Source organism: Lontra canadensis, unplaced genomic scaffold (assembly GCF_010015895.1).
Source record: "Lontra canadensis isolate GAN:19392208 unplaced genomic scaffold, GSC_riverotter_1.0 scaffold20, whole genome shotgun sequence".
Taxonomy (NCBI): Eukaryota; Metazoa; Chordata; class Mammalia; order Carnivora; family Mustelidae; genus Lontra; species Lontra canadensis.
Genome location: NW_022631014.1, coordinates 21,703,593 through 21,731,011, shown reverse-complemented (window position 1 = coordinate 21,731,011; position 27,419 = coordinate 21,703,593).

The following is a 27,419-nucleotide window of genomic DNA, read 5'->3' as shown; positions in this document are numbered from 1 at the left end:
AACAGATGCACTTACAACAACTACCCTTTGTGTTTCTATTAAGAATGAGTTTATTGATGGTACACTATGAATAGGTGTTATTACATGACCATCCTTGCCACACAACTTTTCTTTTTTTAGTTTATCCTTTCAGCATGAAACAATTATTAAATTACCGAGTGTTCAAAATGTATTGTGTTTGAAATATCTTTTAGGTGGAATAAAGGCAGTATACTAAAAGACAGCACAAAGCCCTGGATACGGTAACAAATGCACTGTATGTGGAAATGATGGATTTTACCTGGAAGAGAATTACTCATCTGCCAGGATCCCTGAAAATATTAACCAAGCAAAAATAGTTGCTGAGAACACAGTACATTTTCAGTAGAATTTTTTTCTTCATAAAATGTTTTGAGAAATTTGTTGATCAAGGAAATTTCTATTTCTCTTCTCATTCTTATTAAGTGCTATCTATGGAAGGAATTCATCTGAGGTCCATGAGCCATGCTTGGGCTTCATGGAAGGATGCTGGGAGTTCTGAATATTGCTTAAATTTGTTTCCCAAACCTAGGGGGTTTGGACTTTCGTGAATTGGTCTTGGGAAAGCAACATTACCTTTGTGATAGGATGCAGTGCTGAATTTGGTGATATCTCAGTTTCCTTCCAACTATGAAAGCAGTGCGGTCTTTGATGGTGTGCTGGCTCACTCTTATGTTTGGAAATGTGTGGCCCCATGCTGGGACTAGTCCTACCCTTCCACTTCTGCAGGGAAAGAATCTGAGTGTAGAATTGACAGCTGATGGAATTTCCCTGGTATCACAAAGAAATAAGTTTAGAGTAGGTTGTTAGAAAAGAAATAAACAAATAAACACCCCAAACCAATTCCTCCCCCAGTGGCAGAATGCCCAGGCCACACATTGTTTTTCCTTTTCCCCTTCCTCAGAGTGAAACTGTATTCCTGTTTGAATGGGGTTACAGCTTCTGAAAAGGAAGGAATATGCCTAGTTATTCCAAAATTTCAATCTCTTCTTTATAACTAGCAAAGAGCCTACAAACATTTCATCACCCAGAGAAGTGAGCCCAAATCAAACATTGTAAATACTCTACACTTCTTTTCCTCTATTTTCTAACATAATGATATCTATGCATGTGCTTAAAATAATAGGAATTATTTTGTGCCTTTTGATTTAATAATATTAAAAATATTTAAATTGCTAAGACAGTCACAGAAGGACATTTTCTAAAAGACAGAGAATCTGTGCTATTATCTCTGGAACATACAATCAGATGCAGGGATCAATAATTTTTACTTTGGGGTTGAAACTTTCCAAAATTGTGTAAAGCAAACTAAACATGTGTACACCAAAGTCGGTGCCAGGCAAAGAGGATTCCTTACATTATTTCGTTTAATCCTCATGGCAAATTGAGGAGGTTGCTATTTTGAGCCTTATTTTTATTTATGAAGAAGCAGGCCCAGAGATGGTGGGTAACTGTCAGAAACTTGCTCAAAGTTAATGCGTGGGGGCACTTGAGTGGATCAGTCATTGGGCATCTGCCTTCGGCTCAGGTCATGATCCGGGGTCCAGGGATGGAGCCCCGCATTGGGCTCCCTGCTCAGCGGGAAGCCTGTTTCTCCCTCTCCCACTGCCCCTGCTTGTGTTCCTTCTCTTTCTATGTCTCTCTCTGTCAAATGAATAAATAAATACATCTTTTAAAAAATAAACAAATAAAGCTAATGCATGACAAAGATGAGAGTTACATCCAGGTGTCTCTGATTCCAACTCTTTACTCTTTTAAATCTTATTTTTTCCTTAGAATAGAGTCTTTTAAGATCACATGTCAGAAAATGAATATGGTGGTGTGCTTCACAGGAATAAAAATGGCAGAGACTGGGTGGTTTTTCTAGTCTCAGTCAAGGCTGGAAAAATCCTGCTGATCAGTCCAGTGTGGGGGTAGAGAGCAGAAGCAATTACCTTGAAGGTCTGTAAGATAATGCTTTCACTACCTGATTGGGGACCCTGGAGTTTTGCAAATGATTGCTTTAAGAGAAACACACCATCAATGTTTGAGTCATGTTTATTCTCTTGGCAAAATGGATCTACTTAGATATAAGGTTTATTGCTTTAAATTTGGGTCTAGCAGTGCTTTCATTTATCTAAAACATCCCTCCAAAGTGATAACTCATTCACTCATTCACTCTTAATTATTCTCCTATAAATTTGTTTATGGGTGATTTCAGCTGTGGGGTGTCAACTGGGGCATAGAGATTTAATGAACACGGGTATGCCAAATACTCCATTACAGCAAGCAAATGAGGCACTTTGTCCAAGACCGTTTACTAAGTGTGCTCAGGGTAATGAGCTCTGCATTGTAACAAAGTGAGCATGTGTCTCCTGTTTGGTTTGGAAAAGAGCTGTATCAGAGTTGATGGCTGACCACAGTAGCTTTTACAGTGGTGCTCTTGGTGTTGTAAATGATGAGTTTTCAGAACAGCCTGGCACCAGGCTCACCTTTGTTCATGCTAAATTAAAGGCTCTTGCCTGTATTCTTATGGGGCATTGGGGAAATAAAAGAGATACATATCTTCTTATTCTTTTCCTTCTTTCTTCTCTCCCTTTACATCCTCCCTCCTTCCTCCCTTCCCTCATTTCTTCCTCCTTCCTTCCCTCCCTCCCTTCCTCTCTCTCTCTCTTTCTCTTAAACAAATATGTTTATGTTAGAGATGAGTTCAGGAAGGAAATGGTCTAGTCCAGGGGCTAGCACTCTTTTTCTGTAAAGGGTCTGACAGCAATTATTTTGGGTGTTGTGAGCCATATGGTCTCCATCTAAAATATTCAACTCTGTTATTATAGCACAAAACCAGCCACAGACAATACTTGAACAAGTGAATATGACTGCGTTCCAAGAAAGCATCGTTTAAGGACACAAAAATTTGAATTTCATGTAACTTTCAACATCAAGAAATATTCTCCTTTAGTTTTTTAAAGATTTTTATTTAAGATTTTTAAAAGATTTTTATCTATTTGACAGAGACGGAGAGAGAACAAGCCGTGGGAGGGGCAGGCAGAGGGAGGGGGAGTAACAGGCTCCCTGAGGAGCAGGGAGCCCGATGCGGGGCTCAGTTACAGGACCCTTGGATCATGACCTGAGCCAAAGGCAGAAGCTTAACTGATTAAGCCATCCAGGTGTCCCTCCTTTAGTTTTTTTCAACAGTTTAAAAATGTAAAACTTCTTAGCTCTCGGCCTTACAAAAATAGGCACTAGTGTAAGTCTGTTTCAAAGGCCAGTTGAGCCTGATAGGAGCCTGGCTCGGAATGCTTGTAAGTTTGGCAGCCAGTGTTGACCTCAAAGACCTTGCCTCTGCCCAAAGAGCTCTTTTCTAATTTCAATTCCATGCTTAAAATTTCCAGAATTATCTTTCATCTCCTTACTATCCAGACTGTTTTGATTTTTAAGAATAGACTCATATGAATCTTCTTTGATGAAATCTCTTCTTACCCTCTGCATTAGCCTGCTAGGGCCACTATAACAAATACCACAGACAAGGTGGCTTTTTACAGAAATTAATTTCTCATATCCTGGAAGCTGGCATTCCAAGATCAAGGTGCTGGTGGGTGGTTTCTCCTGAAACCTCTCTCTTTGGCTTGTTGATAGCCACCCCTCACAGTGTCTTCACTGGCCTTTTTCCTGGTGTCTCATCCCTCTTCTTAAAAAGACCCTAGTCTTAGTGGTTGAGAGCCCTCCCTATGCTCACTGAATTAAATTCCCTCTTTAAAGGTGCTATTTCCAAATGTAGTTTCCTTCAACATGTTAACTTGGGGGGTGGAGGGGTGGGGACACTATTCACTCCATAACATTCTCTCTTTTTATTTTTTAAAAGATTTTGTTTATTTATTTGACAGAGAGAAATACAGCAAGAGAGGAAACACAAGCAGGGGGAGTGGGAGAGGGAGAAGCAGGCTTCCCGCCAAACAGGGAGCCTGAGGCCAAGCTCTATCCCAGGACACTGGGATCATGACCTGAGCCAAAGGCAGATGCTTAACTGACTGAGCCATCCAGGAGCCCCGCATTCTCAATCAGATGTCCATAACTCAAGAATAAAAAGCAGTAATTGAGGTAAGTAATATTTTCCTACAGTATTTTATAAAAATCAAAATCAATGCAAAAAATCAATGATAAAAAAACACAAAATTTTAAATATAGACAGGTTCTGTTACCAATTTCTTTCTTTTTTTCTCAGGCTTTAATATAGCTCAGCATGATACTGACTTCCTCCTTGCTTCTTCAGCCCATCCTTTTTGGTCCTTTTCTTATTGAAAATACATAGCTTCCTCTTCCCTAATTGTGAATTTTTTGAAATCAGACCTTATATTTTATGATTATATTCATCTCCCCAGTTTCTAATACACTACCTGATACAGAGTATACACACAGTAACTATTCCTTTGTTCAAATGCAGTCACTGCATGCTCTTAAAATGTGTGCCCTCTGATGGGGCATTATGGGGGTTAATGAGGCATTTGAATATTTGGAGCATTTTTTAAAATCAGAAATGGGTATCCTGTCTTGCTAATTTTGGCCATTCTAACTGGTGTAAGGTGGTATCTCAATGTGGCTTTAATTTGAATCTCCCTGATGGCTAGTGATGATGAACATTTTTTCATGTGTCTGATAGCCATTTGTATGTCTTCATTGGAGAAGTGTCTGTTCATATCTTCTGCCCATTTTTTGATATGATTATCTGTTTTGTGTGTGTTGAGTTTGAGGAGTTCTTTATAGATCCTGGATATCAATCTTTTGTCTGTACTGTCATTTGCAAATATCTTCTCCTATTCCGTGGGTTGCCTCTTTGTTTTGTTGACTGTTTCCTTTGCTGTGCAGAAGCTTTTGATCTTGATGAAGTCCCAAAAGTTTATTTTCACTTTTGTTTCCTTTGCCTTTGGAGACATATCTTGAAAGAAGTTGCTGTGGCTGATATCGAAGAGATTACTGCCTATGTTCTCCTCTAGGATTCTGATGGATTCCTATCTCACGTTGAGGTCTTTTATCCATTTTGAGTTTATCTTTGTGTACGGTGTAAAAGAATGGTTGAGTTTCATTCTTCTACATGTAGCTCTCCAGTTTTCCCAGCACCATTTCTTGAAGAGACTGTATTTTTTCCACTGTATATTTTTTCCTGTTTTGTCGAAGATTATTTGACCATAGAGTTGAGGGTCCATATCTGGGCTTTCTGCTCTGTTCCACTGGTCTATGTGTCTGTTTTTATGCCAGTACCATGCAGTCTTGGTGATCACAGCTTTGTAGTAAAGCTTGAAATCAGGTAACGTGATGCCCCCAGTTTTATTTTTGTTTTTCAACACTTCCTTAGCGATTCGGGGTCTCTTCTCAAACAACATGTGTTGGAGGGGATGTGGAGAAAGGGGAACCCTCTTACACTGTTAGTGGGAATGCAAGTTGGTGCAGCCACTTTGGAGAACAGTGTGGAGATTCCTCAAGAAATTAAAAATAGAGCTTCCCTATGACCATGCAATTGCACTCCTGGGTATTTACCCCAAAGATACAGATGTAATGAAAAGAAGGGCCATCTGTACCCCAGTGTTTATAGCAGCAATGGCCACGGTCGCCAAACTGTGGAAAGAACCAAGATGCCCTTCAATGGACGAATGCATAAGGAAGATGTGGTCCATATACACTACAGAGTATTATGCCTCCATCAGAAAGGATGAATACCCAACTTTTGTAGCAACATGGACGGGACTGGAAGAGATTATGCTGAGTAAAATAAGTCAAGCAGAGAGAGTCAATTATCATATGGTTTCACTTATTTGTGGAGCATAACAAATAGCATGGAGGACAAGGGGAGTTAGAGAGGAGAAGGGAGTTGGGGGAAATTGGAAGGGGAGGTGAACCATGAGAGACTATGGACTGAAAAACAATCTGAGGGTTTTGAAGGGGTGGGGGGTGGGAGGTTGGGAACCAGGCGGTGGGTATTAGAAAGGGCACGGATTGCATGGAGCACTGGGTGTGGTGCAAAAACAATGAATAATGTTATGCTGAAAATAAATTTAAAAAAATCAGAAATGGGTAAATGAGCTACAATGAACTTTCTCATCATTTTTATGATGAGAAATTTTTTGAACAAGGAAAGTATATATGAAAAGCTTGAACATAATGGAAAGGAATGCTGGCAATGTGGTACATAACGGGATGAGGCCTGAAGTAAGGTGGGAGGAAAAGCATAATATTTCTGTGCAGCAAGCTGCACAAGAGCCTTGTCATATGGGGTACCTTGGTAAACCTACACCACTAATTTGAAATTTATAGGTGAGAAAACAAAGGAGCAGATAAGTAACTTATAACCCATAGCCAATGAGTAGAGTAAAGAAGATTTGAATCACTCTGAATCCCGTAAGAGCTACTTCCATAAAATTGTATTTGGGTGCACATTAAGGAATAGACATTATTCTTCTCTTAGGGGATTTACATTTACATAAAAGAATAACAAAGAGCAGTGTAAATCATTAATGGCTCCAGGGTTCTGGAGCAAAATGGTCTTTGAAATTAGCAGTTCTACTCTTTCAAATTTCTCCTATCAGATAGATAGTAGCTTGGGAATAAATGCCCTGTTACTCAGCTGTATATTTACCATTATGCCATGGGTTATGATGAATGAATGTCTGACAATGCCACTGCAATCCTACATAAGTTAAAGGAAACAGGGTTTCTCAGATCAGGAGGAAAGTTTCCCAGATTAGCAGTATCCCTGTGCTTTGGATACACTCAGCCACAGAGTCCCACGAAGGATATCCCACCACGCTTACGGTTCCTTAAGGAATTTATGGCTTCTTCTTCCCCACATATGTCAATATTATTGTGATTGCATCTTTGTCATCCATTTACTAGAAAAATAATTCTTGGTGTTTTTTTAATTTTTTTTTTCTTCCCTGGGCTTATCTTTTAGAAAACACTGTCCTACTTCCAGTCTCCCTGCCATCTTATGACGACTACTTTCAGTGAAATCTAAATTTCATTGCTATTTCCTCTCCTGCAACAGAACTCTTCCCTGTGTTGCCAGGGAAGCATTTACACGTGCTGGCGTATGTGAACATGCCCCCTGCTTGCTTCTAAGACTACATTTTTACAACTACCGATTACCCTTCCATATATGAGTAGGATGATCAGACAGAGGAGGATGTAAGACATCTGAATGCGCCTGTTGTTATGACTTTGAGGATTGTATGATTTCCCAGTAATCACCACGCTCTCCCTGGGGTTGTACCTTTCAATGGTCAACAGACTCCCCAGAGATTCGGAACCCAGTGAGAATGAGAGGCTTCCCTATGTGACCTCCAGCAATGACGGCAGAAAAACGGGGGGAAAATTAGACACATAATGGGGGCAAATATTGAGAAAGAGGAAGTGGAATAAAAGATGTAAAATTTGAAATCCCAGCCTCCTTTCTGCTGATAAGGATAGAGGAAGCTGGAATAGGGAGGCAGAGTACTCTTGTCTTAGAACCAAGAGACTGAGGACATATCACAGCTAGGTCACTCACTACCTATGTAACCACAAAGTTACTTTGTTTTTCTTCACCAACATGTAAGAGATAATAACATCTTCATTTTAGGATTCTGGAGGGTATTAACAGAGATGCGAATGAAGCTTAAGCAGCAGGATCTGTCGTCTTGCATAGGCCCTATAATTCATTTCATCCTTAAAAACTGTATACGTATATTTTTAAAATGTATAAATTTTAGGTCCAGCAAAATCTGAATCTATGCTTGCTTCAATATCTCTTCTCTTAAAATACATTTAATATCAGACACTGGGAATATACAAGGGCACACATACTTATTTTTTTAACCAACCATAACATAACATAAAAACACACAAAACATAAAGGAAAGAAGACTGATTTAGAAATCTCACATCATAATAAACATTGTATCTATTTATTTCAATTATATCACAACTTGTGTGTAGGCATATATAAACATACTGCATATAGTTGTTGCCATAGCCTATTTACATTTCAGCTTTCATTGTGGTCTCCCTGCATGGAACAGCTGAAAATAGATCTGGAACACAAAAGAAGAAGTTAGCTTTATATAAACTAGACTCTTCCTTTATTTTAATAATGAATTAGAAATATGTCTATCATTTCCTAAGCACTTGCCATTTGATAGGGATTGTTCTAAGTACTTGAAGAATGTTAACTTACTTAATCCTCAGAAGTACTTGAAAGATATTTTCTGTCACTGTTTTGAATATAATGAGGGCAAAATAGAGGTGCAGAATAGGTAAGTTACTCCTTTGTACTCACACAGCACTTGAATAGAGAAGCTAGTGCTTAAAGCCAAGTTGCCCTCCTATAGAGGTATGTCCTCAGCCACCATGATAAACAGCTCACTGTAAGCAAAGAGAATACACATGATGAGGATAAAGATGAGGAGGATTAATAAATTTAGGGGTTGGAGGAGGTAAAATTTCTACAATATGAATTTAACTTTTTAAGTAAATAAATAATGTGGCTTTTGAATGAAGACTAATGCCGGATCAAATAGTTCAGAGTGCATTGGGGCAAGGAGAAGATACAAAGTAGTTATCTTAGAGAAAGGTACAGTAAGTTTACTAGGGAAACATAGAAGGGCTTTTGGATAGTGCTAATTTGAGGGCTATAGACGTGAAAGAGAATGATCAATCAGCATCATTTGGGGATTTTCTCCAACAACCTTCAACTCCTTGAGTGTTTATCCTAGGCAAGTATATTTGTCAGGGATCTCCAGAGAAACAGACTATATAGAGAGAAACAGACTACACACACACACACACACACACACACACACACACACACATATATATATATATAGAGAGAGAGAGAGAGAGATATTGAGAGAAAGAGAGAGAGGGAGATTTATTATAGGGATTAGCTCATATGATTATGGAGGCCAAAAACTTCCAGAGGACCAGGAAAGCTGATGATATAAATTCAGCCCAAGTACTGAAATTCTAGAAGGCTGATGGTATAAATTCTAGTCTGAGAGCCAGGAATGCTGATGTTGGAGGAGGCAGAAGATGGATCCAGCAGCAGGAGTGAACTTATCCTTCCTCTGCCTTTTTGTTCGATTCAGGCCATTAAGGGATTTGGAGGATGCCCACCAGTATTAGTGAGGAAGGTCTTTACTCAAGTCTACTGATTCAAATGCTATCTTACAGACATGCACATGGACATAATGTTTTAGCAGAAATCTGTGAAAACTTTAACCAAGTCAAACTGACATATAAAATTAAATATCACAACAGTCATATAGGTTTTATTCATAGTTGCTTATTGCCTGATAATTATGTCAGAATGGAAGCAAGAGGTGGAATTAAGAGTATGTTCAAGGTACTGGTTATAGTTCTGAACCATAAACTCTGCACTAGGCAAAGAGAGAAGTGAGGGCATTCCAGGATGTGAATAGTAGCAATGAGGATAAGGAATTGTTAGAATAGGGGACTAGAGTAAGGAAGCTGACAAAACCAGAAAGAGTGATCTGAAACTAGAACTCTAGATTCCAAGGTTGTAAAAGAGGTGATGTTATTGTTGATAACAATATCTAGGTTTGGGTTATTAGTGTGAGTGACTTAAGCAGGACTTTCCGAAGAAAGCATTGCTTTTGAAGAGGTCAAGGAACCGAAAAGCTAGGGCTTCTGTATTGAAAAACAATAGTGGAAGGAATAGTTGGTAGAAGGAATTTGCTAAGCCAGTTTGCAATTCCATCAAATAATTGAAGAAAATTTATCAGCAAGTGGTGAATGGTAGCAGGTCAGCTGTCAGAACGGCATGTGTTTCAAAGAATATGAAGTTTTTTAGAAGAAGATAGAACAATGATCTAGAATATGATGATACTTCTAGAAAAGTGGAGGGTCAGTGTTGGGCAAGATGAGCGAAGGAGAGAGGGAGATTCAGGGTTCCCCTTATGGGATGAGTAAGTCTCAGGAATAAAAGGTGCAGCATAAGAAATATAGTCAATGATATTGTAATAGTGCTGTAACTTGACATATAGTGACTACACTTAAGGTGAACACAACATAATGTATAAGCTTCTTTAATCACTAAGTTGTATACCTGAAACTAAGGTAACATGGTGGGTCAACTACATTCAAATTAAAAAAAATATTTTTAATTAAAAAAAATAAGAGAAAGATCTTGGAAAATTGTGGACTATGGGCCAAAGCTCCTCACCACCTATTTTTGTAATAGTTTTTTTTTTTTTAAGATTTATTTATTTATTTGACAAACCGAGATTACAAGTAGGCAGAGAGGCAGAAAGAGAAAGGAAGGGAAACAGGTTCCCTGCTGAGCGGAGAGCCTGATGTGGGGCTCCATCCTAGGACCCTGAGATCATGACCTGAGCTAAAGGCAGAGGCTTTAACCCACTGAGCCACCCAGGCATGCCCGTAATAGTTTTATTGAAACATGGCCCAACCCATTCATTTAGGCGCTGTCTGTGGCTGCTTGGGAGCCACCGTAGTAGAGCTATACGGTGAGAGATCTTATCTCTTCGACATTGAAAATATTTACTATTTGTATGATTACAGAAAGCATTTGCCAACCTCTGATTAAAAAACAAAAGTACTATTAGAAGTATCTATTGGACATTGAAACCCAAGATACATGTAACGTGGAGGGGAAAATACTTCCATTTGAGAGAACTGCAGAGAAAGCTGCATCCAAAGAATGCCTCCAAATTTTTGTTAGAGTGAGATAGTGTAGAGAAAGTTTAGAGGAGATGCCAGGATTTATATCAATTCAAATTTTCTCCATATAACAAAGTCTAAAGAGAGACAGCCACTGAGAGTTTCAGGCATCTACCAGTGTCATCTTAACCCAGAGTATTTTCTGGCTTTCTCCTCTGCCACCTTTAGCAGCTTGGGTTTTGGTCCTTAGGCTTTTCACTGCATTGTCTCAATATTAAAACAACATTCAGATCCAAGAAGCTGGAGGTGGGCATGGCATGGCAAGAAACTGATCTCCTCCAAATGGTTCTTGCTTTTCATCAGTAAATTCCCAAAAGTCTCTTTGAAGTCTTCCCTTACTGAATCAATGGTTAAAATTGTATCAAATGGACACATCTTTTGAATGTCACAAGTCAACCTCTGGCAAAGGTGTAGGTGAATGCCATGACTGACTTTGACTAATAAGGATTCATTGTGATCCTGAACAAATTGGAGAAGATGGAATAGGGGCTGTGTGTCACAAACTTCAGGGGATCTTACCATCCTTGTACACTCTGAGTTTCAGAAAGCACACTAGAGATGTCAGGTAAAATGGAAACGGATGAAAGAAGCAGTCAGATCCTTGAAGGCATAAAGTATTGTAAGGCTAATAATCTGGGTGGTGGTTGATGCCTGAGTGGTTCAGATTAGTGGCTCTAACATAATGCGGGGCGGGGTGGGGGGGTGTGATTGGAGCGGGCCAGTTAGATTCTCAGAAGATGACAGATAATCCATCCAAGTTGTAGTTTAAACCAGAGGTAAGCAAAGAATGGGAAAATTTGTTATGTATCCAGTGATACAAATATAGGAAGTGAGGATTAACACACAGAATCTTTTATAGCAATGGTACACTTTGGGCACTTTGCTTATATTTTCCAAAAGTATTGATCTGCAATAGGTTAGGAGGAACAGCACACAGAAATACCAAACAAAAAGCTATTCCTTCACTGTAAGAGTGAAGACTAGCTTCCCGTGGATACTTATCAGGAGGGTCTAGGTCACTGTTGAGGATTATACTACATAGTTGTGTCCTCTGCAGACAAACAAAATTCTCTTCAGGGAAAGGACCTCTTTTTTTTTTTTTAATTAATCATTTTTTTAAATTTATTTTCAGCATAACAGTATTCATTGTTTTTGTACCACACCCAGTGCTCCATGCAATCCGTGCCCTCTCTAATACCCACCACCTGGTTCCCCCAACCTCCCAACCCCCCACCTCTTCAAACCCTTCAGATTGTTTTTCAGAGTCCATAGTCTCTCATTGTTCACCTCTTTAACAGCACACAGCTCTGACAGATCAAGGCAGGGTGCATCTCATATTTGGATATATCATCCCATTGTTCTACCTTCAGACTTTGGAAATGATTGATACTTCTTAGAACGTTTTTTCCTGCTTGACATTCCTCTTGCCATAACTTTATCTGCCCAGATCTCAGTTATCCTTAGTACTTCAGCTTAAATACCACTATAAGCCATGACTCTCCCTGACTGTAGAACAGATAAACTGCCTCTGCTTTGAGTCCTTCTGCTCTCTCTATGTATTGCCTAATTACCAAAGTGGAGGCAACATAGTTGGAAGTCCTTCAAAAATTAAATGGAATTACCATTTGATTCAGAAATTCCATTCCTAGGCATATATTCCAAAAAAAAAAAATTGAAAACAGATCAAGTTTTCAAATAAATACTTTTACATGTATATTTATAGCAGTTCAATAACCAAAAGATCAAAACAATCCAAATATTCATCAGCTGATGAGTGATCAACGCATGAAGATACATAACAGTATTATTCAGCCATAAAAAGGAATGAAGTATTGACACATGCTACAACATGGTTGGATGAAACTTGATACCATTATGCTAAGGTGAAAGAAGCCAGACACAGAAGATCACATACTATATGATGCCATTTATATGAAATGTCCATAATAAGTAAGTCCACAGAGATAGAAACCAAACTATTGGTTGCTTGGGGCAGGTGAGGGGGTAATGAGGTATAACTATTTTAAAGTTTTCCCATTTTGGAGGGGTTGATGGAAATGCTTTAGAAGTGGAGAAAGGTGGAGATTGAACAATAGTGTGAATGTACTAAGTACTAAATGCTACTGAATCCTTCACTTTAAAATGGTTAATTTCATGTTATGTGAATTTCATCTCATTTTTTTTAAACAATGGAGACAATTCTTTGGCCTTTCCTTTATTCAAACCCTTTACAATGTTACTTTGTAGCTCCCCAATCAAGGAATGGAGCTTATTTCTCTACCCTTTTAGTCTGCGTGGTGCCTGTGACTGGTTTTACCCAATCAATTGTAGCAAAAATGATAGGGACTACTTCTGTACCTGGAACATTCTTGCTGCCCACGACCCCCTTGGATCCTGCCTCCACTGTATAAAGTCTGTTGGAGGAAGAGAGACACAAGGCCTAACCATCCCTTTCACCTGGTTAAGATCGGTTTAGCATTGCCCAGACCTGTAGAAGTGCCAAAGCTATTTTTTGTGTGGCACTGAGATTTTGTCCTAAGAGATAATTGAAAATTACAGAGATCACTTTTTAACTATTGCTTCTAACTTAGTCTATCTTGCAGCACTCTACTTGAGGAAAGAGGTTTTATCTGTCTTGTTAACTTTTGTACTCTTAGAATACACTATAGTGCCTAGTAGGGGGTATGCAATTTGTAAACCATGCTGAATGAATGAATGAATATATGCTCGTTTTTAGCAATGAAATCTGAGTCCTATTGAAATTGTTAATATAAGCTAGTACAATGGTTAATTTTATGTGCCAACTTGAGTGGGTCATGGGGTGCCCAGATATTTAACTAAACATTATTTCTGGGTGTGTCTGTGATGGTGTTTCTAGATGAGGTTAGCATTTGAATTGGTGGATTCAGTAAAGAAGATTGCCTACCCCAGGATGGATAGACATCAACCAACCTGATGAAGGCCTATGTAGAAGAACAAAGGGTGGGAGAGGGAGAATATATTCCTTCTTGTTGACTGGGTAAGCTGGTACATCTGTCTTCTGCTCTTAGAGTGAGACTTATACCACTGACTCTCCTGGTTCTCAGTCCTTTGGACTTAGATTGAACTAAACCATTTCAGTTCAACATATTGAAGAAATCCCCCTCTTGGAGTTACACATATATGGCTTAGTTTTTTTCCATATATGTTTGTTTTATTATAAATTTCAATGCAACAATATGAATTTTAATTATTTAACTATAAGCATAGTTTTACGGCAAGCTTCCTTATCTCTTTTAGCTGCATTAGTTTTTCATCCTCTTGTTTATGTCATATTGCTGTGTTTTTTAGTTTTTATTTCATTTTTAAGAAAATAATTTTTGTGATTCCCAGCATCTTTGTTATTTTACCTATCTACCTAGTTATTCCTTCAAAGAGGATTTCCATTGTCTTTATAAAATTTAATCTCAGACTTCAGGGGATAATATGAAGAGATATTATTCTAGTGTCCAGGACAGAGTTCCCAATTCCATGTTTTAGTCTTTTCTATTATATAACCATATTTTATATACACATAATAAATATATACCCATAATATACTATTATATACACTCATAACATTTACCCATTATTTAAAATGAGGGTGTATCTCTCTAGATGTGGAGTTTTCCAAGCTGCAGGTAGATGAATTGGCTATGGCTCCTCTACTTTTGAACTGGACTCTGGTTATTCCCTTATCTGATCTATGGCTCAGGAGCATTGTTGTGCATGATTTCTAGTCCAAATACAGGTGTTTAGCAGGATTTATCTAATAAGGCCAAAGACAACTGAAGTATTGAGTCCTATGTTGATGTTATCTAAACTCTAACCTATTGGGTACATTTAAAAAGAAATCAGCCATCATCATGACTCCACATAGTCATAAAATATTTTTTCTGGGAATTATACCTCCAAAGACAACACATTGCTTCTACTTCCCTCAAGTGTCCTATTATTTGTTATTTTCAAGCAGTTGTCATCTCTGAGTGCATGAAGATAAGGGAGGTAAATGTGGAGAAGCATCTAGTCAACCTCTAAAATAATATCCATTCCCAGTTTTTCCATTTGGTATGGCCTGATCCAGGGAGTTTTTAGTGATAAATGTGAAAAGAAAGTATATTATTAATGCATGTTGTAGTGCATTTACCTGATATCTCCTTCAGGACAGACAAGAGCTCTTCCAGCTATTGGGTGTACTGGTTGCTTATAATACAAGGTCCTCACTGTGAATTATCCATCACCAAAACGAGCTGAACCATCAAAGGTTAAATACATTTCCAGGGGACTGATCAGTGTGGGGATGCAAAGGTCATGCTCCCAATTGAGGAGATCTCTGTAGAACTGTCCTGGCTTCAGAGCTGAAAATTAAATCACAATTAAACTTCTTCCCTAGTCTAAGCCTGTTCATTTACTTGTAAGTATTGCTCCTAAAAACTCTTCCCAATAAACCTACTGCATATAAATTTCCATTCAGGAAAACCTGCCTTTAAAAATCTTCTTACCTTCTTTTGGCTGGTTAAGGTTGTTTTATTCCTAGAGCCAAATTTATGTTTAGATCACCATTTCTTTTCCTTAAGTCCTGTTTTATTGTTGCTGTTACTGGAACTTCCTCCTAATGGCTAGTGATAGGCAATCTTCTTTTTTTAAAATATATTTTATTTTTTATTAAGCTGTAAATTTTAACTCCAGTATAGTTAACATACAGTGTTATACTCATTTCAGGTGTACAGTATAGTGACTCAACAATTCTATGTATTGTGGTGATGGGCTATCTTCTGCTTTTACTTTTTACTTTTTGAATTTTATCCTGCTCATATACTTTCAAGGTAGATGAGTGAGATGCTAGGTGAGGCTGCTTCAGTCACTACTAGCCTTTTACCATTTCAAATTTATCATTACCTATTCTCTCATCACTGTTCAAATGGTACAAAGCATGTTGGGACTCATGGCAGTTTAACACAAATGGAAGAGTTGAAAGGTGCTAGCCGGATGTTAATTTTAGTCTTTACCCTCTGTCCTCTTAAATTATCCATGTTATTTCAGGATGCATACTTGAACTAAGTTCCTACTTGTTTCCTTTCTAGAGATTTTTCTCTGTGTTAATGAGATCAGGAAGTTGACTACCTCAACACTGAGCCTTTGATTAGAGCATATTCCACATGTACCAAGCCTTAGGTCTTCCTGAGGGGAGTCCTGGGCCCAGGAATCCTGAAGTACTTTCAAAAACAATTTTATATGTGTGAGGTGAGAATCAGGCATAAGGGCAGAGGTGAAGAAAAAAAGAATATATGATGGGCAATCTGGTACCCTGGAGCTTAAGGGGGAGGAAGTAAATAAAATAAAGACCTGGGTTCAAATTCAACCAAATCCACTAGTTCTATAATTGGGGGCAATTTTCGTAAACATTACAATCCTCCATTTCTTTTCCACAAGGTGAAGATCATAATATAATTATATCATGGGGTTACTGGAAGGATAAAATGATATAAGGAAAGTTAAGCTCCTGGAAGAGTAACATTATCTTATTTTTATTTAATAAGTATGATATATAGGAAGCAATATGAAGGTCAAGGTCAAAAGTGTAGGTTATTGTAGACAATCCTTTTTACTCTGGCTGGCCTCATTATCTTTATCCTTATCCAGGGGGGATTGGCACTGAGTGATTTAATGATCTCTTAGGACATTTCTAGATATAAGTTTCTATAAATACATAGCAATTTAAATATAGTTATACCTATTTTGCCAAGGTGACTGATAAAAGAAAAACAGGTGAGGGTTACTTGGGAGGCTCAGTCAGTTAAGCATCTGACTCTTGGTTTCAGCTCAGGTCATGATCTCAGGGTCCTGGGATTGAGCCCCATGTCAGGCTCAGTGGCGAGTCTGCTAGAGATTCTGTCTCCCTCTCCCTCTGTTCCTCCCCCTGCCCTTTCAAATAATAAATAAATAAATCTTAAAGAAAAAAAAAAGCCAGGTGATTTTTCCCATAGTCACATAAATAGTAAGTGGCAGAGCTAGAGTTGGAAGCTAAGTCTTTGGGCTTCAAGTCTCAGTTCTCTACAATTCATCTTGTTTGTTTGGTGATATAGGATAATCTTAATGAACAGATCCTGTGGGTCTGTGTTTATTTTTGATTATTCATTTGGTTACACAGACTTTCAGTCATGCACGTTTGCCTGGAAGACTTAGATACAGTGAATAGAAAATCCCTTCAAAATTAGGGACCCTTGTTTCTTCATTCTCCAAAAGTAGACCATTAAAAAATGAAGCTGCCATTCTATGATTTTACTTATTTCCCAATGTGTCAGTACATGATTTTGTGGGTCAGACAGAGCTGTAAGTGATTTGCTTGATTATGTTTTGTCCTGGGATGACAGTCAAGGATCATGGGAGCTTGAAAAAATGAGGCAACATACTAAACTTTTCTTTTTCACTACTTCATTTTCCATTTCTGGTTCATTTCATAATTGTACAGAACAGGTTTGTGTGATTTGGGAGAGTGGTATTTAGCAGATGTAAATTTGATTCCACATTCTGAAAACAGAAATACTAATTAATACCTAAACAATTTACCATAATTTAACCATAACTAACCATAACCTAACAATTAACCATAAATTTAATAATTTACCATAAAACACATTTTTCCTGTTTATTAATTCAATCAGTAGAAAGCTGACTTCATTTAATTCAACAGCATTCCATTTTTTTTTCTCAGAATAAAGATCAAAACCCTAAGAAAAGCTTGAAAGGTGGGACTTAATTTGGTCTCTGCTAGCTTCTGTAGGCTGAGCATGACCATCTTTACCCATAATTCATTATGGGTCAGTCACAGTCACCTTCTCTTTGGTCCTTGAATACCCCAAACTATCTCTACCTTCTGGATCTCTACATATATGTTTCATCTGACTGAACATCTTTGCCCCCTTTCTTTGCCAAAGCCTATTTTGACTTACACATTTGTGAGGATCTTCTCCCAGCACTGACATAAGAGTAGGTACCGGTTTATAAGCTCCCAAAGCATTCTGCAACTATTTTTCATAATATTCATAACACTTTAGTTATATTTTCTGTGACTATCATCTTAGTTAGCTGTATACATAAGACTATAGACACTAAGTGTGACTTGTGCATCATTGTTTTCTGGGTGCCTTTCATGGTGCCTAATATATAGTGGTTATAAATATTTGATGAGTGAATGAATAAATGAACAAAAACACTTTGGAGGAAATAACAACAACAACAACAAAAAACAGTAGAAGAAGTAGAGAATGATGCTAAGTCCCTCAACCACCAGCATTTTCGAAGAGAGAGTTGGTTTATATTAATTGAATGACAAGTCTTTAAATGGTATTTTGTTTAATTTCATAATAACTGTGAAACGGTGACTAGCTCCATTTTACAGATAAAGAAAAAAGTCCACAAAGATAATGTAACTCAATGTCACACAACTCCCAAGTAGTAGAGATGAGATTTCAACACAGTTTGGCCCAAGGTACATCTGTTTTCTCACAGGTCAAATGGATGGATTGAATGAGGGTATGGTGGGAATCACTCACTCCTCAGGCATCTTCAAGTCCTTGATGAGGGTACTAATCTGTGAAATTCCTCCAATTATATGGTATTGCCTTTATTTTACTTTTTTTTATAGGTAGAGACAATTCTAATGTTTTCAAATTAGCCTCTTCCACTGTAATAGCCTTCACAACACAGATCAGAGAACCAATGTGGGGATTCTCTCAGTGGCTGAGTATGTCTATCTATTACATATTCTAAGACTGGGGAAATAAACATAGGATGGGGTCCAGGACCCACTGGGCTTACTGTGAGATGGATCTGAGCTGAAACTCCACTGATGGTCTGACTTCCATATGCTTTTACTCTGAACAGTGGACAACGGTGATATTTTGTATCTCCTGAAATTAGTGTCAGTTCAAAGACAGTGTCTACAAGACAGTACAAATCACCAAAAGGTCTATTTGTCTTTCTCCAAAGCATAGTCACCCTGGTAAATGGTCTGAGTTTTCACTGAGTAAAACTTAGAAGATTAGCTGTATAAATTTTTGGTGGTGTTCCAGAGTCCTTCCTCCAATGGACTATACTTAATTCAAGGGAATTTCAATCTCTAAACTGGCTCAAGTCAGGGAATTGATCAAGGGATTGTGATTCTCTGTTTTGGTTATTCAAATTAGACTCCTGTTCATAATACCTGGAACTGATTTTCTTTTACAGATCAAGTAAGAACTGTAGAGTTCCCATCTATTTCTTTTCTAGGGACACTATGATCAACTAGCTAATGCCATTGGTCTCTGTAAGTCAGACCATTTTGATTACTTACTTTGGTTTTGTTGTTCTTTTCAAGTTTACATGGAAGAAAATATGAAAATAAATGTAAACAAATTAGCACCACACAGACTATTCTGATAAATTGGATTAAAATTAGACATCAAAATAAAATAGAAAATAACAAATATCACAGATTTAAAACTACATTTCCAAATAATTTGTAGGTCAAAGAAGAAATCATACCAAAAGTTACAAGTTTTTAGAGCAAAATAATATTGAGAAAAATTTATGTCAAACACATAGTTTTTTTTTTTAATTTGTAAATTAAATGCAAGATTGAAGATGACACAAAGAAATAGAAAAACATCCTATGCTCATGGGTTGGAGGAACAAATAGTGTCAAAATGTCTATACTACCCAAAGAAAATGACACATTCAATGCAATTGAATTGCATTTTTCACAGAATTAGAATAAACAATCCTAAAATCTGTACAGAACCACAAAAGACCCCAAATAGCCAAATAAATCTTGAAAAAGAAAAGCAAAGCTGGAAGCATCACAATACTGGATTCGAAGTGTATTACAAAGATGTATTGATCAAGACAATATGGTACTGGCACAAAAATAGACACACATATCAATGGACAGAATAGAAAAACAAAAAATGAACCCACAACTATATGGTCAGTTAATCTTTGATAAAGCAAGAAAGAGTATCCAATGGGAAAAAGACAATCTCTTCAACAAATGGTGTTGGAAAAACTGGACAGGAAAATGCCAAAGAATGAAATTGGACCACTTTCTTATGCCACACACAAATATAAATTAAAATGGGTTCAAGACATAAATATGGGATTGAAGCCACCAAAATCCTTGAGGAGAACATAGGCAGTAACCTCTTTGACATTGGCCATAGAAACTTCTTCCTAGATATGTCGCTGGAGGCAAGGGAAACAAAAGCAAAAATGAACTATTAGGACTTCAAAATCAAAAGGTTCTGCACAGCAAAGGAAATAATCAACAAAACTAAAAGGCTATCTGTGGAATAGGAGAAAATATTTGCAAATGACATATCTGATAAAGGGCTAGCATCAAAAATATATACAAAACTTATAAAACTCAATACCTAAAAGAAAATAATCCAATTTTTAAAAATGGGCAAAAGACATGAACAAATATTTTTCCAAAGAAGACATACAGATGGCCAACAGACACATGAAAAGATGCTCAACATCACTCATCATCAGGAAAATAGAAATCAAAACCATGATGAGATACCAACTAATAACTGTCAGAAGGGCTAAAATTAACAACATGAGGAACAACAGGTGGTCGTGAGGATGTGGAGAAAGAGGAATTCTTCACAATTTTGGTGGGAATGTGAACTGGGGCAGCCACTTTGGAAAACAATATGGAGCTTCCTCAGAAAGTTAAAAACAGAACAACACTATAATCCAGCAATTGTGTTATGAGGTATTTACCCAAAGAATATAAAATTGCTAATTCAAAGGGATACAAGTTCACCAGTGTTTATAGCAGCATTATCTACACTAGCCAAATTATGGACACAGCCCTAGTGTCCATCCACTGATGAATTGCTATCTATCTCTCTTTCAGTCTATCAATCATCTATCTATAGTTATTACATCTATCTATCTATCTATCTATCTATCTACCTATCAATCATCTATAATGGAATATTACTCAGCCATTAAAACTAATGAAATCTTGCCATTTGCAATGACATGGATGGAACTAGAGAGTGTTATGCTAAGCAAAATAAGAGAAACACAAATATCATATGAGTTCACTCATATGTGGAATTTAAGAAACAAAACAAGTGAAAAAAGGAAAATAAAAGAGAGAGGGAGAGAGAACTAGAAATAGATTCAACTGTAGGGAACAAACTGATGATTACCAGAGGGGACAGGATAGGGGTTGGGTTAAACAGGTGACCTGGATTAAGGAGTGCACTTGTCATGATGAGCACCATGATGATGTAAGGAAGTGTTGAATCACTATACTGTACACTTGAAACTAACATTACACTGTGTTTTAACTACCTTGAATTTAAATAAAAACTTAAAAAAATAAATGCATACATTATAGCAAAGGCTGAAAGATAGCAAATCAATGAGCTAATTCACTAATAATCTAGTTTTCAAGTAATAGAATAAAGACAAAGAAAGTAGAAAGATGGTTAATAAGGATAAAATATACAAATAAATAAAATAGAAAATAGAAAAAGTGAAAAGATAGAGAACATCAAAAGCTGTATTGGTCATTTTCTTTTCTTAAAACATAAGAATGAAAAAACCAGGTAAAATACTACTAGTTGTTGAATATATGTGTTTTATATATGGAGCATCTGGCATTTATTATTTTTTTCAGATTTCAACATTTGATATGTTCTATAAATTTTTTTAAATGAAGAGGTACAACCTAAATATTTTCCCTTGTTCCTTTTTTCCCATTTTTAACATACTAAAGAACTAAGAAAAAATAGAAACATCAAATAGGCTACCCTCAATGAAAGGAATGTTTCTGTATATGGTTAGAAAAAGACATGAGAGAGATCTGACAGAGTAGTATATTTTAAAGCAGTTTTCTTTTTGCAATGGAAAAAAATATTTTTTAATATCTTTGTCACTGTATTCCCTTTTGTCTCTATTTAGGAGAAAGAAAGAATTTCTTACTTTGGCAGATTGTATTGTGTTTATTATGAACTGCTTTTATACCTTGTTTGATGGCTAATTATCTCTTCTATTCAGGGTGCTCTAACTTACAGTTCATTTACCAGCCCCCCCCCCATCTCCTGGCCGCAATGGGAACACCTAAAATAAGGCAGTCAGTCATTGACCAGCTCACTTTTCTTGATTTCAACTCTGAATTTTCTCCTTATACAATTATGGCAAGCTCAGGATAATTCATGCCATACACAGAGGATTTTTGTTAGTCAAATTATTATTATCTGAAGTTGATTACATCTATTGAAAAAATTGTATTAAATGCTTATAATATGTCAGACACTGCTAAAAAATCTGCCAGTGTTTCTTGCATTAATATTTGATACAAGGGGATTAAACTAGCTCAATGTTTCTTTGGTCAGAACAAAAAATTCTTTCTTCTTTGGAAATAATTTCAGTCTTCCCTCCTTTCTTCCATCCTTGTTTCTTCCTTTGTTTCTTCTCTGCAAGCTTTCAAAGCACAGATGACCTAAAACTGTCATTTTTTTTAAAAAAAGAAAGACTGAATATGAAAATGTTCTATATCAAGTACTATGAAGAAGATAAATCTAATTACTAAAGTATTGGTCCTTGTTATAATGCAGTTTCACTCATTTTAAAGAATATTTATGTATTGTTTTATGGTTTGAAAAATGTTTTCACATATATTTTATCATTTAAATTCACAGAGCTTTGTAAGGCAGATATGATATCTCTCTTACAAATGAGAAAATTAATGTGCCATGGTTTAACATGTATACGTTTATACTGTTATCAGTGGTAGAAGCAGTACTCAAGCCTCAGGGCTTCATTCCAGGTTCTGTGGTCTGTCACACATGCTGTTGCACGTTGGTGACCTCATGGTTGGAGGGGGGGGGGTAGGGGGGGGGGGGGGGGGGGGGGGACAAAAGTTTCTTAAAAGCTTCTGTCATGTCCTTAGTGATTTCCCCAGTTGAACCTTCATGTTAAATAATGATTTTTAAAGGCTTTAAACTTCTATCATATTTTATTTTTAACAGTACAAAATTGTATTATGGTGTACATTTTTTAAAAATTAACATATAATGTTTTATTTGCTGCAGGGGTACCGCTCTGTGTATCATCAGTCTTACACAATTCACAGCACTCACCATAGCACATACCCTCCCCAATGTCCACACCCAGCCACCCTATCTCTACCTGCTTACCCCCCAGCAACCCTCAGTTTCCTGAGATTAAGAGAATTTATAGTTTGTCTCCCTCCCAATCTCATCTTATTTCATTTTCCCCTTCCCTACTCCCCATGACCTCCCACCCTGCCTCTCAAATTCCTCATATCAGAGAGATCATAGATAATTATCTTTCTCTGATTGATTTACTTCGCTTGGCATAATACCCTTTAGTTTGATCCACATCACTGCAAATAGCAAGATTTTGGGGATTTTTATGACTGCATAGTATTCCATTGTATATTTATACCACATCTTCTTTATCTATTCATTTGTTGATGCATATCTAGGTTCTTTCCATAGTTTGGCTATTGTGGACACTGCTGCTATAAACATTTGGATGTAATGCTCCTTCAGATCCCTACATTTGTATCTTTAGGGTATATACCCAGTAGTGCAATTGCTGGGTCATATAGTAGCTCTGTATTCAACTTTTTGAGGAACCTCCATACTATTTTCCAGAGTGGGTGTACCACCTTGTATTCTCACCAACAATGTAGGAGGGTTCCCCTGTCTCCACGTCCTTGCCAACATCTGTCATTTCCTGACTTGTTAATTTCAGCCATTCTCACCAGTGTGAGCTGGTATCTCACTGTAGTTTTGATTTGTATTTCCTTGATGCCGAGTGATGTGGAGCACTTTTACATGTGTCTGTTGGCCATCTGGATGTCTTCTTTGGAGAAATATCTGTTCATGTCCTCTGCCCATTTCTTGATTAGATTATTTGTTCTTTGGGTGTTCAGTTTGATAAGTTCTTTATAGATTTTGGATACTGGTCCCTTATCTGATACATCATTTGCAAATATCTTCTCCCATTCTGTCGGTTGTCTTTTGCTTTTGCTGACTGTTCCTTTGCTGTACAGAAGCTTTTGATCTTGATGAAGTCCCAAAAGTTCATTTTGCCCTTGCTTTGCTTGCCTTTGTCGATGTTTCTAGGAAGAAGTTGCTGCAGCTGAGGTCAAAGAGGTTGCTGCCTGTGTTCTCCTCAAGAATTTTGACAAATTCCTGTCTCACATTGGGATCTTACATCCATTTTGAGTCTATATTTGTGTGTGGTGTAAGGAAATGGTCCACTTTCATTCTTCTGCCTGTGGCTGTTTGATTTTCCCAACACCATTTGTTGAAGAGACTGGCGTGTTTTCCATTGGACATTCTTTCTTGCTTTGTTGAAGATTAGTTGACCATAGAGTTGAATTTCCATTTCTCAGCTATCCTCTTCCACTGATCTATGTGTCTGTTTTTGTGCTATTAACATTTTGTATTGATGATTATAGCTTTATAATTGAGCTTGAAGTCTGGAATTGTGATGCCACCAACTTTGGTTTTCTTTTTCAACATTCCTGTGGCTATTCGGGGTCTTTTCTGGTTCCATAGAAACTTTAGGATTATTAGTTCCATTTCTCTGAAAAAAAAAAAAAAAAAGGGGGTGGTATTTTGATAGGGATTGCATTAAATATGTAGATTGCTTTAGGTAGCGTAGACATTTTCACAATATTTGTCCTTCCAATCCATCAGCATGGAATGTTTACCCATTTCTTTGTGTCTTCCTCCACTTCTTTCATGAGTATTTTATAGTTTTCTGAGTACAGATTCTTTGCCTCTCTGGTTAGGTTTATTCCTAGGTGTCTAATGGTTTTGGGTGCAATTGTAAATGGGATTGACTCCTTAATTTCTCTTCTGTCTTGCTCTTGGTGCATAGAAATGCAACTGATTTCTGCGCATTGATTTTATATCCTGACACTTCACTGAATTCTTGTATGAGTTCCAGCAGTTTTGGAGTGGACTCTTTTAGGTTTTCCACATAAAGTATCATATCATCTGCAAAGAGTGAGAGTTTGACTTATTCTTTGCCAATTCAGAGGCCTATTATTCCTTTTTGTTGACTAATTGCTGAGGCTGGGACTTCTAGTGCTATGTTGAATAGCAGTGGTGATAGTGGACAGCCCTGCCGTGTTCCTGAACCTAGGGGAAAAGCTCTCGTTTTTCCCCATTAAGAATGATATTCGCTGTGGGTTTTTCATAGATGGCTTTGATGATATTGAGGTATGTACCCTCTATGCCTACACTGTGAAGAGTTTTGATCAAGAAAGGATGCTGAACTTTGTCAAATGCTTTTTCAGCATCTTTTGAGAGTATCATATGGTTCTTGTTCTTTCTTTTATTAATGTATTGTGTCACATGGTTTGATCTGTGGATGTTGAACCAACCTTGCAGCCCTGAAATAAATCCCACTTGGTCGTGGTGAATAATCCTTTTGATGTACTGTTGGATCCTAATGGCTGGTATTTTGGTGAGGATGTTTGCATCCCTGTTCATCAAGGATATTGGTCTGTAATTCTCCTTTTTGAAGGGATCTTTGTCTGGTTTTGGGATTGAGAAATGCTGACCTCATAAAATGAGTTTAGAAGTTTTCCTTCCACTTCTATCTTTTGGAACAGTTTCAGCAGAATATGAATTAATTCGTCTTTAAATGTTTGGTAGAATTTCCCTAAGAAGCTGTCTGTCCCTGTGCTCTTGCTTGTTGGGAGATTTTTGATGACTGCTTCAATCTCCTTACTGGTTATGGGTCTGTTCAGGCTTTCTATTTCTTCCTGGTTCAGTTGTGGTAGTTTCTATGTCTCTAGGAATGCTACCATTTCTTCCAGATTGTGAAATTTGCTGGCATATAATTGCTTATAATATGTTCTTCTAACTGTTTGTACTTCCTTGGTGTTGGTTGTGATCTCTCCTCTTTCATTCATTATTTTATTTGTTTGGGTCCTTTCTCTTTTCTTTTTGATAAGGCTGGCCAGGGGTTTATCAATCTTATTAATTCTTTCAAAGAACCAACTCCTAGTTTCATTGATTTGTTCTATTGTTTTGTTTTTTGTTTGTTTGTTTGTTTTGGTTTCTATTTCATTAATTTATGCTCTGATCTTTATGATTTCTCTTCTCCTGCTGGGTTTAGGCTTTCTTTGCTGTTCTTACTCCAGGTCCTTTAGATGTAGGGTTAGGTTGTGTACTTGAGATCTTTCTTGTTTCTTGAGAAAGGCTTGTATCGCTGTATACTTTCCTCTGAGGATCGCCTTGGCTGTGTCCCAAAGATTTGGAACAGTTGTGTTTTCGTTTTCATTCGTTTCTATGATTTTAAAAATTCTTTAATTTCCTGGTTGACCCGTTCATTCTTTAGTAGGATGCTCTTTAGCCTCCATGTTTTGAGTTCTTTCCAACTTTCCTTTTGTGGTTGAGTTCTAGTTTCAGAGCATTGCTGTCCTAAAATATGCAGGGAATGATCCCAGTCTTTTGCTACCAGTTGAGACCGGATTTGTGACTGAGGGTGTGATCTATTCCGGGTATTGTTACATGTGCTCTAGAGAAGAATATTCTGTTGTTCGGGGATGGAATGTTCTGAATGTATCTGTGATGTCCATCTGGCCCAGTGTGTCATCTAAAACCTTTATTTCCTTGTTGATCTTTTGCTTAGATGATCTGTCCATTTCAGTAAGTTAAAGTCCCCTACTGTTATTGTATTATTGTCAATGTGTTTCTTTAATTTTGTTGTTAATTGGCTTATATAATTTGCTGCTCCCATATTAGGGGCATAGACTTTAAAAATGTTAGATCTTCCTGTTGGATAGAGCCTTCAAGTATGATTTAGTGTCCTTCCTCATCTCTTATTATAGTCTTTGGCTTAAAATCTATTTGATCTGATATAAGGATTGCCACCCCAGCTTTCTTTTGATGTTCATTAGCACGGTAAGTTATTTTCCACCCCCTCACTTTAAATCTGGAGGTGTCCTTGGTTCTAAAATGAGTTTCCTTTTTTTTCCCCATTCTGATACCCTGTGTCTTTTGATTGAAGCAGTTAGCCCATTTACATTCAGCGTCCCTATTGAAATATATGGATTTAGTGCCATTGTATTGCCTATAAGGTGACTGTTACTGTATATTGTCTCTGTTCCTTTCTGATGTATGCTACTTTTAGGCTCTCTATTTGCTTAGAGGACCCCTTTCAATATTTCCTGTAAGGCTGTTTTGGTATTTGAAAGTTCTTTTAGTTTATGTTTGTCTTGGAAACTTTCACCTCTCCTTTTATTTTCAGTGACAGCCTAGCTGGATATAGAATTCTTGGCTGCATATTTATTCTCATTAACTCCTCTGTATATATCATGCCAGTCCTTTCTGGCCTGCTAGGTCTCGGTGGATAGGTCTGGTGCCAATAATGTTTCTACCATTGTATATTACAGACCTCTTGCCCAGAACTGCTTTCAGGCTCTTTCAGGGCTTTCTCTTTGTCTCTGACACTTGTAAGTTTTACTATTTGATGACAGAGTGTTGACCTATTTTTATTGATTTTGAGGGAGGGTTCTCTGTGCCTCCTAGATTTTGATGCTCATTTCCTTCCCCAGATTGGGTAAGTTCTCAATTATAATTTGCTATCATATACCTTGTGTCCCTTTCCCTCTTTCTTCTTCTTCTTCT